The following is a 22,173-nucleotide window of genomic DNA, read 5'->3' on the forward strand; positions in this document are numbered from 1 at the left end:
AAGGAGGGCAGGATTAAATTAGAGATTAGAAAGAAATTCTCTACAGTGAGCACTGTGAGATGATGGAACATATTTTCCAGAGAATGTGTGGATAGCCCATCCCTAGGCCAGCTTGGATGGAGCTCTGAGCAGCCTGGTCTAGTGGAAGGTGTCCCTGCCCTTGGTGGGTAAATGGGAATTAGATAATCTTTAAGGATCCTTTCAGCCCAAAGCATTCTATGATTCTGTGATTCTTTCATGCCTCTCATGATGCCTTACCAGTGAGCAAACTGGGGACACATACAGCAGGAACCATTTATTCATATGACCAATAGGATTTTCCATACTGTACAATATTTTGCTCATCATTGCAAAATGGAGAAAGAATAAGAAAATAGGAAACACACCTCATGGCATTTGCCTTGCTAAGTAACTGCTGTGTGTGATAGTGTCAAACTTTCCTGGAGATAGCCAAACGTGGATGGGAAGCAGTGAATGAGTTTCTTATTTAGTATTATTTAAGCAGCTTTGTGTCTTACCTATTAACCTGGATTTATCTTAATCCCCAAGCATTTTTGTTTTAACCCTTCTGATTCTCTTCCCTACTCCACCAGAAGGAGGTGTCTGGGTGGTGCTGAGCTGCCCACCAGGGTTATAGCATGGCAAGTAAAATACTACACAATATGAATTTAAATTAGTGTAAAATTGTCAACTTAATTTCATTTTGGAACCAAAGGCAGTATTTGAAAACATATTTTGTCACCAGAAATTCACCCAAAAATAGGATTTGTAATGCAGGAAAAGATTCTACTTCTCTTCTGAACGTTCTTTCCATGTAATCTTTCTAAGTGCTTCCTCCTGTTGTGTATTTCTCTTGCAATCTTATCTGTTTTTCAGCTGGGATCTCTTTTCCCTACTGATACAGAACAGATTGTTACTCTTCGTTGGCAGATGATAGCAAGATGTTAAGAGATCTCTTTTGATAGAATCCTGAAGGTAGCACAGTTTAGAATAATGGACTACTGAAAAAAAATGGAAGAAAGGTCTGAAGTATAAAGTATTTAGACCTGGGAAATAAAATTTTTCCACCATTCCAATCATTATATATTGAATGTATTTTTGTCTTCATTAAATCTTTAAAAAATCTACATTAAAATAAAATCTTTTTGTATTCTATTTATATCTTATCGAAATATAGTAAAATTAATAATAATGACACAATTAATAATAGTAGAATTAAATTAACAGTCATATGTTATGTTTAAGAGCTGAGAAAAGTTGATGAATGAAAATTAGCACATCCTTTGAGTTTATGAATTATATACTCTAGTTACAAAGTTGGTTTTATGAAGAGCTTTAGAGGGGAACCTTAGGATTATTATCTAGATATCAGTTCCATTGAAATTTTTCAACAACATTGTGTTTCCCCAGTTGCTACTGGATGAAAAGAAGAACATGCCTCTAGAGATTTCCAGGAAAAACTGTTTGTATTGAGTATTGGAAACACACATTATAAGGCACAGAGAATTTGTCCCTTTGGAGAACCTTCTACGGTTCTGATCTGATGGCCAACTGGACCAATCTGATTGAATTTAAGAGAATTTTTTCCAACACAGAGAAGCATATGAAGAAATTTAGAACTGTTGAAAGAAGAATTAGGTTAAGTTGTGGGTGTCCCATCCCTGAAAGTGTTGAAGGCAAGGTTGGATGGGGTTTTGAGCAATCTGGTCTAGTGAAAGGTGTTCCTGCACATGGCAGCAAAATTGGAAATAGATGATCTCTAAGGTCACTTCCAATCCAGGACATTCTATGATTTTGTGGTTCGATGATGCTATGAAGGTCTAGAAAATGAAGGCGACATCACTTAATATACACTTACCTGAGACAGCTCCTCAGGGAGTCTCATCAGAATAGGGAATGAAGCCACTCTGAAAGATAACTCTAGGTGAAAATGGGCTGCCTCATATTTTGGCAGTACCTGAGAGTCATTTTATCTTGTGGTTAGTGTTTAGTATAAATCAGATTAAGTCTGCTGTGAGACTTCATGCTTCTGTACTTATCCACAAAAGGAACCTCTGAGCAACTGAGCAAAACCCAAGTGTCCACACCAAAAATCCCTATCTTTAGTTGAAACAAATCTTCAAAGACTGAAGTTAAGTTATTTAAATTCCTGTCCCTCACACAGTGGGAAAATCCTCTTGAGGTAGTTGGATAGAAATTGAAACTGACAAAATGAGCAGAAAACATACACACTTTATGATTATTATATTCTAACCACTCTATTCCTATTTTTTTCTAATGTTGGTGATAGTGCATTTTTCAGGGCCAATTTATTATTTTGGATTTCAAAGAAGTGCTGCAAGGAGTAAGGAAAATTAACAATTAACAGTCGTGGGTTTTCTGCTCCTGAATCAATTTTAACAAAGCTGAAGTAGATACAAGAGGATTGTCCTAAAGGAACTTTTGTATGTTTTATATATCTTCTGAATCATGACTCAGTGCCAGGACAAAGTAAAGAAATATCAAGGTTGTGGGTGAAAAGTTGAGATATTAATTATGTATTCTAACCTATTTTATTGCAGTCTAAAGGGTGGTAGATGGTCTATCCTAACGTTTTTCAATTGAGATTTTTATACCAAGTTCCTCTTTTCACAAGCATGTGCTCCCTCAGTAAGCTTTATTTATTAAGAATACCATATGAAATTAATTAGTTTTTCCACCTTACTGACTTAGTGATTATGCTGGTTAAATTTGCTAATTGTAAGAAGAAACCGTAGGTGACTTATCAATCTCTTTTTTTTGCTGTCAAGGCAACAAACAGAAGACTTGGAGTTGGCAACATGATTACATCAGCCCATATCAAAAAACTGCTATATCAAGAGCAAATAAACATGCTTGTGCTCTGCCTTGTATGGGGTGAATAACTACATTAAATCAATCTCAACTGTCTGTCAAAGTCAAATTTATTAAAGCCCAACACTGAAACTGAACTGAATTTTTGAAATCAATAAACAGCATGAGGTTTGCACCTGCATTTACATTTTGAAAGACTGACCTTTTCACCGTCTTTGATTTTTCTTTAATGGGCACCCTTCTGAAACTTGGAAACTAAGAATGAATGGCTTCTTAACATTATAGAAGCAATACAAACACTATGCTGTTTCCTCTAGAATTATATAAACCACAAATGAAAGCAGAAACATAAAACAGCAGAAATAAACCTCCCATTTCTCAACCTGTCAGCTACATAAAAAAGGCCCTTTAAAGCAGAGTGAGTGGCATACACAAGGGCAGCTGCTGCTACAGGAAAACTTCATTGCAAATACACGGTAAGCCAGAGACATTTCATTTTTATTAATTTAAAAATATATCCAGAAACTCTGCCAGATCAATCAAACTGACTCTCTAACCCATGACTTCTAAGCAACTGCACCTTGTTGGCTCCAAAGTGCCGTAAGATTATTAGACTAAGAGCTAGCTTTCCTTCAGTGCTGGAATATTTAACAGAAGGAATGTTTTCAGAGCTTGGAAAACACTAGCTTTTGAAAAAATTAAAAAGCTTCTGTCTTTTTTTTTTTTAAGATTTTGAAAATATCATTCACTCAAATTAGAATGGTGTGGTTCTATTAGATACTTTCTCCCCTTAGATTATTCTATTGTGGAGTTCTGAAGAAAAGAATGATCTCAAGTCACCTCAAGTCACTCTTCATTAAGCATGAGGAAAAGGGAAGCAGTAACAACTCATGGAAAACAAAAAATTAAAATCTCCCATGATTAAGAAAGAGATACAAGTCTAGACCTTGTAATGATGTAGCCATGGGACATTATATTTTATTTAGTTGTGTAACCACATTCAGGAATTTTTGCCCCAAGACACATTCCTGCTTCTGCAGTACAGTTGTCAGCACTTCCTATTGGAATAAAATAGCTGCTAGACGTACATCTAATTAAAACTTTTTAGATAGAGAAAACAACTGTGTAAAAGCAATTTAGAATAACTAGGTTTCTGTGATGTCTCTCAGGAAATTACTGATTACATGCTAATTGAATTTTTAAAATTGAAAATAAAATAATTTTTCTTACTGTTGTCTTGGAGTTTATTTTCCATATAAAAGAAAGTTTATGTATATTCTCAAGGTTTATTGACAAAATATTTACTGAAAGTTTTAAGTTATTTAGCTATGAATCCATACTATGAATACATGTATTTAACTATGAAAAATAATGTGCAGTTTGTTTCACATTGCTTAAAAATTATGGTGTTTTGGTTTGGAATTAGCTAATTTGGGGAGTAAAAAACAAATACGAAAAGATTCCCATATTTATAAAATTACAATGGAAATTTTCTAAATAAAATTTATATTATATTAAACAAAAAACTTTTGTCCTTTCTGTTATTATATACTTTTGTTTCTTAAGACATGTTAACTAATAATACTAAACAAAAGAAAATTTTAGCTTATAATAAAACTAGAAGTAAAAAAGCAACTTTTCCAGCATTTTCATTCATAAAGCCTTACTGCAAATGATAATACCTAGGGGAGGAAAAATTAATTGAACCTAGACAATGAACTAAAAATACCACACATAAGAATTTTCAGCTTTGTAAATGGTTCCATGTGGCCCTGCATGAACAAGGTGACTGGGCTTGTTGGCACCTCAGCATCTCTTCCAACCTCTGACAAACTGCTATTCTGTCATTCTGGTAAATCTAGTCTCTTTTTTATATAGATAAAACTCTTTTTTTTTTTTTTTTTTTTTTTTTTTTTTTAAATTGTCTGTGGCTATCCACTGGGAGAAAAGAAATAATACCATGTGATCTGGGTAGTGATTCCATCATGCATAACAGAAAATGATATACATCTTATAAGAGTAATTCAGAAGCTGGCAGGTGGTCAAGCTATAGTTGAGCAATTCTGAATGTGGAAATAAATCAAATGCTGCTCAGAGACAATTTACAAATAAAAGATTATCTATGCCAAGCATATTATACACTGTGAACAGTTTGCTCACTTCCTTCTACAAGTGAGTTTAAGCTGCTGTTTAAACATATTTTAAGAACATAATATGCCTCCTGGAGCATGTCTACATGCACAATAGTATCATTGCTAAAATAAAGCTTTAAATTTCAAGTGTGGCAGCTGCACTTCTTTTCTCAAAGGAGATAAGAAGAGCTCCTAAATATCAAATACATATATGATGAATAATGCTACATATAGGAATAGTAATGAATACCACATAACACAGAATAGCAAATAACAGTATATATTTATAAAGCTGTTGAAAGCAATTCATTATTTTTTTTATGATTTCACAGTACTCCTGTAGATGCTCCACAAGTGATGATTTCCTTGGATACTGAAGCATCAAAAGTTAAGACTGTAACATGTAATTAAGCACGTTCTGATACCTTTTGAGTATTTTCTATTTATGCTTGTAGAGTTTCTGGGGGAGCAATATATTTTCCTACATTACAATGTCCCCACCAACCTTCTTCTGCTCTAGATGAGGACTTGAATTGCTACAAATATTTAATCATTGCAATGTACTTTTCTCCCCACAATGGCTGTCACGGGGCTGACCAAAGTCACCACGTTCCTGATCAAATCCTACACAGCTGTGGGGATAGGATATAGCCAGGTTACACCATCTGCCATCTCTGTGCTGTGGAATCTGTGGGACTGCACATTCAGAAAATACTAAAGGGCAGGTACTATTCCCCTCATCCACTTACTGCCACTTGTTTTCACCACTCCCTGTGATGGCAGTGGTCTGTCCACAAATGGTAGTGGAAAAGATGGTAATAACCACGTGTCAAAGAGTAGAGATGCAGGTAAATGGCTGGTCATTTTTGTTGTAAGTGGACCAACAGCTCAAATCCTGCTTTTACATTGTAGTTTCAGCACAGTTTTGCTACATTTAGTGTGCATTTTAGGGCCAAGTTATGAAAGGGAGGTAATAGTGACTGAAAATTCAAGAGTTTTCAGGGTGAAGAGGCAGTTGAATAAGCAGGAGTGTGGATAAAACATGTGAAGTATAGTGAATAAATGGAAGTGAGGGACAAAATAGGCCTGGAATACCAACTTTCAGTGACCTGGAAATAGTGTGTTGAAAAAGGGAATGGAAGTACGTTATACAAGACTGAAAGCCAAACAGAAGTTTCCTTTTACTTTATTTTTATCATTTGTCAGTGCACATTTTCTTCTGCTATTTGGCCTTTATCATCTTAGATTTGTTTTTTTTGGGTTTTTTTGAGTGGCTTTGTTTCATGTGTTTCCAGAGGTAAAACTTTGGCAGAAAATCCACTGATATTTAGGGCCACTACTCAGGGCAAATATATTGCTAAAGAAGTCCTGTCATCTGAAGTATTTAGACACCTAGCTCATTAATACTGATAACATCAGTAAATAGGCATCCAAGAGTTCAAGTTTGTGTGTTTCAACAAATATTGTTTCAAGGGTGGTTTCACTAGGATAAGTGCCACTATACAAGGTTTTTTATTACTGTGGTTGTAATGGTTAAAAAAACGTTGCACTATCTGAAAGTCAAAGAAGTAAAATCTTGTAAGTGCAGACCAAGCCCTTGCCTATAGGAAACTAAGATGGAAGATTATGTCTCCCTTGAAAGCACTGTGTAAATTTACAGCAGTAGATAAATGATGCAATTGGAAAAGTATTTTTTTCATAGATTTCTCTGAGAGTAATGTAAGCTGGCTCTGAAAGCAGTACTTTAGAGCCTGAGAAGCTCATAAAGGGAGATGGTGGAGCTATAGCCATTAATATAAGCAAGCAAGCATCCAGTAAAATGTGATGCAAATGAAATATGAGTTGCCTGGGAAGGCTTTAATCAGGCTGATGTAATAACATGGATTTTGTATAAAAGTAGGAACATGCTTTTAGACTTAGCGACTTATTTTTCTTTTTTATTATTTTTTCTAGCTGGCTCACCCTTCTATCAAAATTAATTAGAGAAAAAGAAAACAACTATAAAAAGAAAAAGCAAAAACAAAGAAATATGGATTAGTGCCCAAGTGCAATCAGTGAACTAAAAAAAGAAAATGTCTTGAAATTTGGCTTCTCAGCAGATTCTGATACTGTACCCATTAGAACTGAACGTTCAGAGAGGCTGTCATTCTGGAGTGCCAGTCCATTGTAAAAAAGGGTAATTTGAAGTCAATCAGCCACCACTTTTCAGCAATCAGATCTGCATTTTTTGACATTCTATCCTAAAGAAAGTTCATCAGTATTATAGTAGTCTTAATATCCTCATGTGATTAGTCAGAGAAGATTTGAGACGTGTGAATTCTCAGATGGGAAATTATATATTTTTTAAACAAAATGAAGTTTCCACAAATATTATCTGTCGTAGATTGGATGGTTAAAAAGGCAAGTATGTTCTCCATTTTACTATTAGGCTGCAATGTTGATCTTTGTAAGATAATACTGATAAAATTTTCACAGATCTGTTGCATTATAAAGAGGAATTACTTGCCTTCAGTATCATATTAGATGCTCCATAGGGAAAATTTTTACATAGGGCATGGTTTCATTTTCAGAGAAATTTATTATGATTGTTATTGTTGCTGTTATTATTATTATTAACTTATATCTGAATATCTGTTACTCTGCCTTCTATATGCCTAATTCTATGTAGTATTTAAGAATATGCTTCTTTGCGTTGAGTGGCTGTTGAGCTTAATTATTAGATTTTGTAACAGTAAAGAAAATACTTGTCATGAGCAGCATGTAAGTTTTCATGTGCAGCTTTTACATTTGGAGCTCAGTATGGATGATTATAGAAAAAAAATGAACAAATTTGAACACGCACCAGGTAAAAAAAAAAACATGCAAACAAAAAACCCATGAACTCTGCCCCACTCCCACCCTTGCCCTTCACAGACAGTTTTAAGAACAGATTCCACTGTTTGCTGCTGTTTCAGCTGCATGACTTTTTCCTTCAAGCAGAGATCTCTTCATCTTGCAGCCTTTCTAATGCAAGACCAGGTTTTTAATGAAGTCAAGAAGTCAAGGTCCAACTTAAGCTTCCTGAATCAAATCTTTATATCACAGACTGTATATCTATATGAAAGAAATCACATGCTTTCATTTTCTCATAGCAAAGGGTTTTTTAGAGGGTGCCTATATGTTTGTGTTACTAGTCAAAAGATGAAAAAATTCAGTTAAGGGGCTTTCCATGGATGATACTTTCCAGCATCTGTCTGGCATAAATTAAAATTAGTAGACTTATATTCATTTTTTTTCTGTGTCTATAAATGAGTGCTTTCTACATGTCACTAATTGTAACCTCAATAAATATGAATAGGATTTTGGGGCTAGAATTAAACAATATCCATTAAACCTTCAAAATTCTAAACATAACCAATTTTTATGCCTCTAGGAGGAGTTAGACTATCAACACAATTTCATACAAAATTCTTTGTCAGACCTTTACTTTCAATGGGGTGTGGAAGAATTTTTTCAAGACATCTCAGTTTTGAAAATTCTTAAAAATATTTTTATTAGCTCAAATTTGGTGTCGACTTGCTGATCCAAATGTCTGGCGCTCATATTCACAATAAATTTGAGATGATTTCCCAAAATTGAGCCTATGGAGATGCTCTTTTGATAACCTCAAAAAGCAATTGAAAATATCCCCCATTCTTCTTTAGCAGAAATGCACTCATTTTGTAGGCAAATCTACAACTACACAAAAGTCAATCTAGAGAGCAGCTATCCAGAAAGGAGCAAGTTGCCCAGGATGGAAGGAAAAAATTGAAGAAAACTGTTCAAAAAGAGGTAAAAAACCACTAAGACAAACAAAATTCAATTTGGAGCAAAAAAGAAAAACAAAAATAAAAACCCAAAACAAACAAATAAAAGAGAGAAAAAAACTTTGAAGAAATGTACTACAGTTTGATGGAAACACGGTTTTCATAGCAACCATAATTGGTACATGTCGCATCACTTTTAATGGCTCTTGCTGATTAATATTTACTATGTGCCCCATGAAAGTGCATTTAATTATATGAATGCTGTTATGAAATTTGTTTCAAATAGATGTTTGCCAAATACTACACATAATGCTACTCAGAAATATTTTCTATTTTGATAAACTTGGAAAAATGCAGTAAAAAATGTACTGGCTGTTGGGCATTCATCCACTAATTGATTTTTATTTCTTTAAAATCTGTAATAAGATTAAAACATCATAAATTATCTACAGTCAATTTCCAGTTAAGATCATGTAGCAGATTTTGGTTAGATGACTTTTAATGTTCTTACCAAGAGGAGCACAACTGAAAAATATTTTTTCACTATTTTCCAATAAAATACTTTGTTACGTATTTTTCCTCAATATTTAATTTCAAATACCATACATGCAATCATATGAATGAACTAAATTAGATTTATATATGCTTTGATATGATTCTATATGAACTTTACCTGAGCTTTAAAGTATCTAAAAGTACAACAGAAAGAAAAATTGAACTAAATCAAAGACCAAAATAGTCTTGAATTTATTATTGTACCTCTTAGCTATGGAGAATGGCTTTTGTTTTCAGGTCTTTAGTATGTTTTTATCAATCTTTTTAATCTGATGTTTGCTACCTACTGTAACCTGGAAAAAAAAAAAAAAATACATCCTTTTACTTGTTTCTTGCTGCTTTGAATTTCTATAGCCTTCTCTACTTCCTGAACCTAGGGCTTGAGACCCATCCTTACAATAAATGAAAATTCAATAGCACTGAGTTATGAAATCTTCCTGTAGGCTATTGTTTGACAATGAGAATTTCAGATATTATGAATACTTTCTTCACTCTATGAAAATAGAACTTGACAGAGTCTATGTGTTTTTAAAAGTCTCAATTTCTAACTTTTAGGACCAAACCCAAGGTACTGAAAAGGTTTCTGCAAAAAAGGAACATAACTCTTTTTTACCTGGCACATGTCAAAGACAGAGTGATCAGTAGACTGACATAAGTTTGCTGAATGTGTACCTACCTTATATATAATAATATTGTAAATTGAGTCATTATTATAAATAGCAACTTCAGCCATCAAATATCAAGAAGATTCCAAATTTTCATCTCAAGTCTCTGAAGAAGAGAAATATATTGCACAGTCAGATGAGTACTTACCTAAATAGCTGGGAAGTGCACCACTGGTGATGTGACATGACATGACATTGAACTTCAACAAATGAAGGCAGCTCTCCACAAAGTGCTCAAAGGCTCAAAAACATTTCTATCCAATTTGAAAAGACAGTGTGTTTACTATGTTGTGTCCAAAATTAAATAATTACTTTTGATATTTCATAGTCTTCTTTTTAGTATGGATCACTGTGAAAGATGTTATTATTCTCTTCATTTTCTGAGTTATTATGAAAGTTCATGAAATCTGCCTTTAATAATTTCTTAATATCTACTCTGTACTGCTTCTGAGCCAAATCAGTTCCTCCTGTACCTTCCTAAAAGATTCTGTATGGTTACTACATTACATTTTGTCAAGGGAAGGTCTCTTTCATTTAAAAGCAACTATTTCATTTACATTCATATAGTTCTATTCAAATCATATGACTTCTAATGAAAAATTCAGAATTCTATGCATAACAAATTTTTCTGCTGAATACTTTGCAGAAAGAAAATATTTTCAATTATTTGCTTTCAGTTTTTATATAGTTGACTTCATTTTTTTTCTTTTTTTTTGCTTTTCTTTCTTCAGTAAGTATAATGCAGTAAGTCAGAAGAGAAAAACAGTATGTACAGTTTTCCCCAAAAGCATCTTTCGAATGGTGTGACCCACTCACCTATGCTGGGAAAGTTTCAATGGTCTTTTTGAAATGCATAATTAAACACCTGCTATTGTTTGCAAGACAAATGCCAAATGCTTCAAGAGCAATATTCCTACCATTATGCTTTTCCACTGAGATGAGAAAATGAAGAGGGTAGAACCCATTTAAAAGTATAAAATGTTTCTATAATATTTTCCATAATAACAAAGAGAATCTTCTGCTCAAATAAGTTTAATTTAATTTTATCACCTGAAAAGTAAGGGAATAATCTTGCCTTCATAAGAGGTAAAGTACTTGGAAAATTGGCTTCAAGAGGACTCATGGTATTTTTAGCATGCTGAGGAAACTCAGTTAATAACTAACTGAAGGTATTCTACCTGTTTAAATCAAACAGTCATTGAGAAGAGGATTTGATTATAGGAATTCATTTTTAAAAATCAGATAGAAGTCTCATTTTAAAATCTTTTTAATTTTAAATTAGAGAACTAAAAAAAAAAATAAAATAATGCAGGTCAGACCACACTTTTTTAGCAAATTAAATTAGCTAAAGAAATTGCTAAATTATTTATAGCCGTAAATGTGTTGCACTTATCTTGAGAAATTGGATAATATTTTAGTGTACATTCAAACTCCAAAATAATTTTAAAGTAAATAAAGTAAAAATTATTGTTAAATATTAGTTACTCAAATGTTTCCCATTAGAATAAAATAATTCTAAAATACAGTTCAGTAAGCTGATAGTACTGTATAAACACCTTAAATAATATTTTACTTTCAAAAGTAGAGAGAAATTTGTAATTGTCTGTGCTTTTTTTAACTAAGGTGATGTAACTGAACCATAACTTCCACTGCTTTATTGGCTGGACTAATTGGACTAAATTCTGCTCTTCAAATTGATTTAGATTCTAACTTGTCTGGAAGAGAGTCTAAGCAGTTCTAAACAAGACACCAGACTTTGGTAATATACTGGGAGTATGAAGAACACCTGGGGATGTGTATTTGAGCTGCTATGTACCTGTGTCCTCAAATCTTTCCCTATCAAATAGAAGGAAAATTTTGACCATCCACCAAGGGTTGGTAGGGTTATAATTGACTTGAGCACTATGACATATGTTAGACAATTGTCTCCAAATACATAAAATAGATGATGAGATTGCCTATAAAGGCACTTAAAAGATTCTGGCATCTGAAGTGTGTCCAATGTCCAATAAAGAATCACTACAATATAACCATCTCCTTTAATTACAGACAAAGGCTGGTGACCCTGTGTTTCAGTTTCATGAGGGATGGATAGGAAGGATGCAGGGGAACACCTGAGCACGTGCCTGACTCCAGGCAACATCTTTTTCACTATGAGCCACTTGCTGGATGGGCACCACTGGGCCACAGGGAAATTTCTGTGTGCACAGTCCAGAAATGTAGCACCATCTCACAGAGAACAGAGGGCCGTGGTACTTCAAGTCACCATCAGGTGCTATGGAGTTTGAGTCTTCTCTCAAAAATAATCCAAATCCTAAACCAAGGATGTTGTGAGCAATGCTTTTAGCACAACTCCTGTTTTATCTAGAGACTTGCACAGAAGGTGGGAAAGAAAGAAATGGAACAAAAAGGAAGCAGTTACAAATTAAATACTTACTAGTTTTTCAAAATAAATGGTCCTTGGGAAACACAGACCATATTTTTAAGAATAAAACAATTTTGAAAATGTTTTGAAAATGTTTACTAGGGGCAGGAAGATCCTTTTACTTGCTGGTTCTGGGAGTTTTGACCCTTGCACCTTGAATGCCAGTGCATTCATTTACCAAAACTTTTAGGATAATCCTTTAGATACTGCTGTCCTGAACACCAGATTATTTCACTGATTTTGAATATGATTTTTCAGTCCCAGGTGCAACTGTGTCTTAGAAAAAATTGTGTTTTAGCAACTGGGGATTGTGTCAGAAGAATGCTTCATTAAGTAGCCATCCTTACCCATACTGTGAATAAATCTTGCTCTGTTAGCCACATTTGTAAGATTGTTATTTACATCTAATTGTGGAATGACAAGGAAACAAAACATTTCAAAGAAAATTTTATTAGTAAGATTTAGCCTCTTTACTCTTTAAATAGAAGATACAGATTGCACAAACATGTATATTATTTTATACAGTAAAAGCTACTAGTAAAATTTGTTGGCTGGTAGAAATTATGCTGAAGCTCCGGCCTTTTTAAAAAGCTTTTCAAAAACTAAAGTACAAAAATTTTCAGTATCACATTTTTGGAAAGAATATTAAAAGGTCTTGGAAAAGTAAGATCATAGACTGTATTTAGTGATGTTTAACACATCAGAAAATAAAAGCTAGAAAAGAGAAAAGTGTCTGTGTTGTATCAGGTATTTGACCATGCACAATGAAAACTGAAGAATCTCCACCTCTAGAAAACAATACAAAATTTTATCCAAAAAGTGATGTGATAAAAGCTTCATTGGCTTTTAAATAGGGAATTATAGAAAATTTGGAAACTTGCATAGATTCTTTTGTAGCTGAAACTGGAATTTTAAAATAGCAGTTATCTACAGCAGAAAAACTTGCCAAATATCTGAAAGAAACATTACATCTATTATGAGTCAATTACTCTGTCCAGGAATGGCTAGTCAAATCCACAAATTAACCCATTATGAGGATTCTGACACTTGGTATGGGAGCATTTGGGATTGTAGTGAAGGAAATGTTATTGTGGTCTCTGCCCCTCTCCCTTATGCTTTCCCTTTTCAACCATCAATTAGTACTGAAGCTGGTAATGGGAGGAGAAGGGAATTCATAAGGCAGTGTGTACAATTCCATGTTCTCTTTCAGAATTAGTGAAATTGTGAGTTTTCCAGGCATTTTGATGAATCTGAGGTGGAATATGTATGGCAAGTCTCCCTGACTGGGGAGATTGGATTTTGTGGAGTGAGGAAGAAGCAGGAGGTCACTGGGGTCTTGGCATGTTTTACACACAAGTCCCAGAGATCATGGCTTTTCTTTAGCTGCATGGGTGGTATACTAGGCAGGAGGAATATATCTGCAGGACAGGGAGACCTGCTGGTTATTAAAACTACTGGTTTCTCTGGTCTCTCAGACTCTGTGCAGAAAGCAGCTTGTACTCAAGCTGTGTATGAAAGGAGTAGTCTTGCAGGGTCTCTTATGTTAGCACCTATAAATCCAGCCAGGTTTAATCCTTCTCATTCAGGGTCTTCCAGACAGTCTAAAGACTTTTAGAATGAAACATGGGAGGATCATGTCCAAAACACTAAAACTCCTAAGCAGCAAGAGGGATGTGTGTGGCCAGTGGATGTAGCTACCTGGAATGGATTTGTGTAGACATTAGTGAATTATGGGTGCTGGATGGGATGGATTGGATTGCTATTGTTAAAGCTCCTGAGCATCCCACAGCAAAATTTTCTGTCTGGCTTCCAGAGGAAAAATTGTTTATTAAGGTTGAAATGCTTATGGGGGCTGCCAATATAAGCCTTTTAGGATTTAATTTACTTTGTGGGCAAACTGGGGAACTCCCAAATGGAACTTTATGGAGTGAGAGGCACTAGGTTGCCAGGGATACAAGTAGAATGTGAAAGAATGTGGGACAATTTTTATAAATATATTAGAGACATCGATGCCATTGTCTTCTACTAAAGTTACTAAAGTGAAACAATAACCCCTGCCAATAGCAGCACTTACAGGGACTGAAAAAGCATTGACATATTGGGAAAAGCAAAGAGTCATAATTAAAAGAACCCATTCATCTTATAATTGACCAGTGCGGCCAGTAAAAAGCCAACTGGGCAGTGGCATTTTACAGTTGATTACCAACAATTAAATGCTAATACATCTTTAACTGCTGCAGTTCCAAATATTGCTGAGACAGTGGCACTGATACAGGGAGTTGCTCATGCTTGGATGCCTGCTCTAGATTTTAAGACACATTTTTAAAGTTTGATTTACCTTTAACAGGCTTCCTCAGAGGTGCAAGCATTCACCCATGTTTGCTTACTGCTGCCCTTGCTGCATTTTTACTGATGGTCTCACATTAAATGTGGAACTACCAAAACATAGATGATATTCTAAATGGAGGAGATTTGCATTGAAATTACACCTAAAATATGTCAAAGAGCAAGTTAAAAAGTAAAATTTTGGGATATTTGGTGGATAGCAGGCAGAACAGTAGTTCCTCTGCTATAACAAAAATAGGATGAATACAGGTGCTCCAACCTAAGAAATAATTACAACAGAATGGGGACTTTATTGGGGAAAAAAAATAAATCAAAAACCCTGGATTTTCTATCATTGCTCAGCCACATCAGGTCACACTGCAAGGAAGTGCTGTATTTTACTGCATAGGACAAACTGGCAACTAAACAGGAAAAGTCATGCAACTGTTCTTAAAGAATGCCCCCAGTGTAGAATAAAATTACAATTAGATCACCATGCTAAAGTCAACCTCACAAAACAATAAAGGAAAAAACTCTACTACCTGGTGGACTACCTGGTAAATTGACTTTATCAGATCACTCAGACCCTCTACAAGATATTGATACACTCTCACAGATGTAGAAGTAGTCTCTGGTCAACTCATGGAAATTAAAGGTTTAAAGACAGATCCTGGTTCTCAAGGCTGATCCTACTCCTTCCTAATACTGTATAAACTGATAGTGGGACACATTTCTCATACAAGGAGGAACAAGAATGGATGCAGCTGGAAGGAATTCTGTGTGTATTCCACACCCCATATTACTGTGAGAAAAATGTAATCAGAGAAAGTCTAATAATTACTTGTTGAAGAAGAACCTTTAAGCCACACATGCCCTAGTAGGACACTTGACTTTCCAGGGTATTTTAGCAAGTAAATGTTTGGTATGTGCCCACCAAGCATTCTTCGCAAAACCCAAATCAGGTGTTCCACCTTCCATTGAAGAGAAACATCCTGTAGCATTGCAGTCAGCCTGTTATGGTAACTTTGCCACAGTTCAGAACTGTGCCTATGACTCTAACTAAACCTCATGGACCACTTGGGAATCTACTAATGGCAGTGATACAAAGCATAGAGTCAGTGCATGGTGGATTTTTGTTCTTTTTAATGGGAAATCAGTCTGGCCAAACCCACCTGAGATTTGTGTTATTTACTTTCTCAGAAATGATACTGGGAATGATGCCAACACATTTCCACTGAAGATCAGATTAGCCACTGAAGGACTGCTCATCCTTCTCATATAAGAAATCAGCACAAGAATGAAATAACTTGGGCACATAAATTAACAAGCCAATCCACTGAATGAAAATTCCCACTTTGTTTACCTACTATGATAACTATGGCACAGGTCATCACCACTCCTAATCCCAAAAACATTTATATTAAAATTGTTAATGAATCAAGTTGTAATTGTACAAATTTAGGATCTCTGCCTAATAATATCAATTTGACAGAGGAAAATACTGTAATATCTGAAATACAATTTCTAAGCAGCAACAGGGAAATTAATTAGGTCCAAGATACCTCCTTCAGAAATGGAATAGATGTTACAAGGTCAGCAGCTTGGAACATCAGCAGTGAGCATTACAGTGAGTATGGAAAGTGTGCATATGGAGGTATGATAAGTCCACAGTTGTAACTGTGATGATATACACTGGCACAGCAGAACTTAAACACTCAAAATCCATCCCACTACTTCCAAGGCTCTTGATAAGACTCCTTGAATCTCATCTCCACAGATTTCTAAAGTTAGACCCTTTTCCATCAAATATAAAAGCCAGCAACAAGTGGTATTTAATCTTTCATGGTCTTTTAAATGAGTGGAATTATCAATGCAGATTAAATCCCTGCAAGTAAGCCTGTTAACCTATGCAAGGTGGTTATTATAGTTGCATTAACAGAATCTCACCTCTCCAAAACTATCGAGGAGAGATGTAACTAGTGTCCTGGAGACAGGATTACAAATATTAAAGTGACATGAATGCTGAAATCCTAGCAAATGATATAAATGACATGTATAAAGATCCGTTAAGTTTGTGACTGACTATTTCGCATGAATTTAAAAAATGCATATTATGATGGAGAAGATTATAAATTAAAATAGCTGATCAGTAGATCTTTTTCTTCTCCTGAAATAAAAAAAAAATCCAGAATCATTAATAGTCACAAAATCAAATTTTTACATAAAGAATTTAGCTTAACATAGATGCCAAAAATTCTCCCAAATAAAGATGACTAGTGATGTTTTGCTATTGTGTGAGTGGCATGTGGTGCAGAAGTAATTTAATGTGCAATTCTTCTCAGCAGTAAGTCATTCTTGACATGACATTTATAACATCAGAAAATCTAAACAATAAAAAAAGAAAAAAAGAAAGAAAAATGCAAATCATTTCACATAGATAGTTCCTACTGTCATTTTGACTAATCATCCACAATACATTTGTTACCTGTAAAGGAGAGGAAAATCTTTTCAGTCTGGTAGGTTTAAAGAGTAGTTAGACAGTATTTAATTGAAAAGATTAAACAAAAGCATTCATAGAATGATGGATGTTTCACCCCAGAGAACTCATGACTCTGGGATATTTTTACAGCTCTGAAACAAACATTTTGTCACCTTTCATTTTGTGGGATTCAGGAAAAATTGAAGACTGTAACACTGTCCTAGAAAAATCTCAGTAAGAGATTTTTTAAATTAGAATGTATGTCACTGTTGTAAAATCACAGCATTTTATTGTTGTTGATGATGATGATTAGAAAAGAAAGATTTATATGTTTGCTTTTCTTAAAAACAATCTGAACTAATACCTATAAAAGCCACACATACACATGCAGGTTTTAGCATGTAAGATGACCTGGAAGTTGAAAACATACAATTGGGATACAGGTTTTAATTTCAAAATAAGTAGAAAAAATATGATCTCAAATTGTGTTCATTGTATATATTATTGAAGCAGAGACTCGACAAAATTAATTATTGGACTTTAATTTCTCCTTTGATAGAAGATATAACTGTAGGAGGATGACATCAACAGCCCCTTCCTTTAGGCTCAAGGCAGATTGAGGTTTGCACCCAGTGTGGCACAGCTACCTCATAAAAGCCACTGTGCATTCCAGATAGAACACTGTGAATAATCAAAAACTGCAGGGCAGTGTGTCAAAAGCTGTGATTTAATATACAGAAATCCCATGGTGCAAAAATGATGGTAATAAGGGTAAAATTCAGACAGCACAGACAGCAGAGGGCCTGACTGCTGTAACATTTGAGATCTCCAGTGATAACTAAAAGGAGATGAGAGATATAGCACTCAGCTGTGTTTGGCTGGATTTTACATCAGGGTATCTTAAAAGGCAGCAGATGCTTTAGGCAGCCCAGTGGATCCCTAGCTGTTCACGTGATTTCCACTAATGGTCAACAGAAATCTTGTCCATACCATCAGTGGAATTCTATTCAGCTTAAATTTAGATGTCTAGGAGTATTCAAAATTTTAATAAACTTGGAGTTAATTGTAGTGATACAAAACCTACTAGAGTTCTCTGCCTGTTTGAAACACTGCAATGTTATTTAAATGAAAGTAGATGATGGCATGAACTGGCATGAGTTATGATCCTACCTGGAGTACTGGACAACTCTGGGGTCCCCAGCACAGGAAGAGCATAGACTGTTGGAGCAAGTCCAGAGGAAGGCCATGAATCCTTTATTACTATTATTATTAATTTTATTATTAGGTAGTAGTAGTAGTAGTAGTAGTAGTAGTAGTAGTAGTAGTAGTAGTAGTGGTGGTAGTAGTAATAGTATCATCCACCTGGATGAATAAAATAATATTTTCATTTCTGCCCAGAAAAATGCAAAAATTGGCATTTTTTTTTTCCTGAACTGATTTAAAATTAGTTCAGTCCAATATTTATGTCCATTTGTCTGTACTAGATGTTACTTTACCAGATTTTCAGTTCTGAATGTATTGTACCATTTGTTCTATTTTTTAGATGAAAATTCCAGGTTAACTGATTATCTGAGGGAGTACAATAATATTTTCTCTGCACAAAATATTCCTATGTATCTCTGGAGTCCTATAGATGTAGAATTTGTGTCTGGGAGTTTCTCATATGTAGAAGATAGACTTAGCTTGAGAAATCATAAAGAGAATATTAAACACCTCTCAACAAAGAAAATTCCATAGTGAAAGGAGAAGCATCTTTCATCTTTTCTAACATTTAACTTTTCATTGCACAGATAAATTATTTTTAAAGAATTTCTTCCTTTGTATCTTAAATTCTTTTCTATAAAAATATAAAAATATCATGAATATTTATGAGCTCAGTTTTGATTGAACCAAGAAAGAAATGTTTTGAAACAGAGAAAAGACAAGTTATATTGTGAGTATCAGTGTGTTTTTATTTTTTCTTTGTAATAATCCCAAAGTTCAAACTACCTATGACGTAGTATAAGCATTTTTAACTTTAAAATTAAGTGGATTTTTCTATACATGTAAGTTGCATCACTGTCATGATTTCATTAGAAATTGGATATGGCAATCTAAAGGGAGAGGATACAGTCTACTACTAAAAAAAATTGCATTATTATAAGGCAAATTTATCTTCTAATACAATAATTGTCCTGATGCAACTATCTTAATTAAAAAATCTTAAGAAAATGAATTAAAACCTCAGCATAATGGCATAGCACATCAGATACGAAATAACATTGACATACTGAGCAGGGATAAACTTAAAATAGTTAGTTATTTTAGGCGGTAAAAATCTTTAAATGATCTGTCTAATACAGAGAAAAAAATTATTATTTAACTTAAGAAATAAAAATTGGTATTCTTAAAGTAAGCAGTAGGAAAAATTTTGGAGGAAAGAATCTTAGAATTATACAGACAACGCTTCCTCAAAAAATACTAATTACACAATTAACAATGAGAAGATTAAAGTAGCACTACAGAGGGATAAGTCATGCTGAACTTCAACATAGAGATCTCATCTCTGTTTATAATACAGCTCTAAAACTTACTGATATCAACTAGGACATCAACAAGGCATCTCTATGACATCTCTGTGTTCCAGTCACCCATTCTGATACTATCAGTTTCTGTCAATTTTTGGTTCCCTTTAAAGAAGATAAAAAGTAATTGTGTGCTCTTAGAATTACATTTTCTATCTAAACAAGCAGAACTGCATTTTTCTATTCTTGAATAGTGTTAGCACAGGTAGCAATATTGCTCATTTTCATTGTTGTTAGCAATCTTATGTGGAATGGATTCACAACTTTTCTAATTCATTTATTTCAGTAAGGCACTTTAATAGTGCTATTATTATCTCTAAGGGTGAACATATCTCATTTCTCATAGGGTTTTTTGAATCATTGCAGTTGTTAATAGTATTTTGAGGTGTTTTTCTTAGTATTTAGCTCAGTGAAATTCTTTCCCTTTGGATACTCATTTTTATTCCATAGTTTTTCATCAGGGATTTCAATGAATGTCAGGACAGAAAAGAAAAAGAAACCAATGGCATATGGTCTTCTTTACAGATTAGGCATGAACCAGAGTCTGCATTCAAATACCAGTATAAGTGTGAGGATACAAAAGGTAAATATTTAATAAGCTGTCTGTCCTTGGTCTTATCATTCGTGTATTTATATAGAAAACAGTAACCAGTAAAAGTACAACATTAACTAATCTGTAGCTCCCTAGGCCCTCTAGTTATTCCTTTCTATAAACTAGTTGTAAATGTTTCAAAATGTGAATGAACAAGCCACCTTTTTGTTTATTTGCAAATGTGCTTTACTTGGAATTTGCATTTGGTTTTCAACCTGCATTTATCAATTGTATGTTTTCATTATTTTTGTAGAGAAAATTTCTTTTTTCTACTACCTCAGTATTTGGCGTAATTGTGTATGTATTTCGTTCATTTTGATTTCAGAATGTATTTTTATTCTGTTCTTATTTCTCATATTATACATAATTTAGAAAACTATTTACATTTAGTATCATTCTTCTAGTCTGATAGCTCAGTGATTACACTGACTCATTATTTTTTTCTACTTATGTAAACTTTTATTTTTCTTCTCTACATTTACATCCACTAATGAATGTTTTGAGTACTTTCTGACAAAGTTCTCCTTCTGTTTGTAGTTAGTATAGAAAGGTTTAAAGATTTTGTTGTACTTAAAATCATTCTCAAGGGCAAAGAGTCCACCTTTTGCCTTGAGAAAATCAAAACAAGATATAGGTTCCATTGGAGAAGTCCAATCTATCAAGCATGAAAACAACTTGTTATAGCAAAAGTCATTTTCTACTTGTTCAAGGTAAACCCAAAATAGTCATGTCTACATAAATCTTCACTCATTGTGACAAGAGGACAAAAAATCATCAATTCTGAAGGTTGTGTGGACTTTCTTATCAATAAAATACCTATAATGTCTTTTAATTAGAAAAAGACATATATAAGACATATGTAAGACAACAACATCTAGGAACAAGTAAATAAATTGGTTATCTCTGTAAGGACATCATACTTGGAGCTCAATGTTTTTGAAAAGTAGTTTCTCAACCATTGACTTATTTGACTGTGAACATAACTAAAATATAATTCTTAATACAGAAATATACAATGTCCTTCTCTCTCCCCTTGAGCTGGAAAGAATTCAAATGTCACAGAGATAATCTAGAACAGTATCAATAGGACATAGGATTGACATAGAGAGAATTGTTTTGTTTTCTTTTTCAGAAAATCATTGTAATAAAGACAGAAAAATTAAAAATAAATCAACCCAATAATAACAAAACCAGGCAAACAAACAAGCCAAACCAAAACTACAAAATAAACGAAGTTTCAGAGTAATTTAGATAAAGGTCACAAAGTTTCACATTTTTTATGTAGGTTGATGGAGATTTGTCAAGTTCCTAAATCTTAGTTAGGAACCAAGGCTACTTACAAAAATACAACTTGATTTGTCACATTACCTGGCAGAATTCTCTGCTGTGGTTGGCCAGCATTCAGAAAGCTGCTAGATTGCTGGCAGTCCTGCAACTAATGAGAACTAGCTCAACATGATGCCCCTGAGGCATCAAGCTAATATTTTCAAGTTTCAGAATAATCATTGCAATTCTTTGCATAACTCATAGAAAGTCTTATTTATTATCTACTGCTACGCAGGAAAAATGAAAATATGGAGGTATTGATCAATGACACAAAATGTTGTCACAAACACAGAAATAACCAAAACCATCTTGGGGGTTATAATTACTTTTGGAATCCTCTTCCAGTATCTGGGATATGAGTTTCAAATTCTTGCAATTCTTAACTTGAAGCCTAGGCCTCGGCATAGTGCTTTCATTCTAACAATAAGCATTCTAATCCCTAAAATATCTTCCCAAAGTGTTATATTATTTTGGAGCATGATTAAAAGAAAAG

This window comes from Erithacus rubecula (genome assembly GCF_903797595.1).
Source record: "Erithacus rubecula genome assembly, chromosome: 1".
Taxonomy (NCBI): Eukaryota; Metazoa; Chordata; class Aves; order Passeriformes; family Muscicapidae; genus Erithacus; species Erithacus rubecula.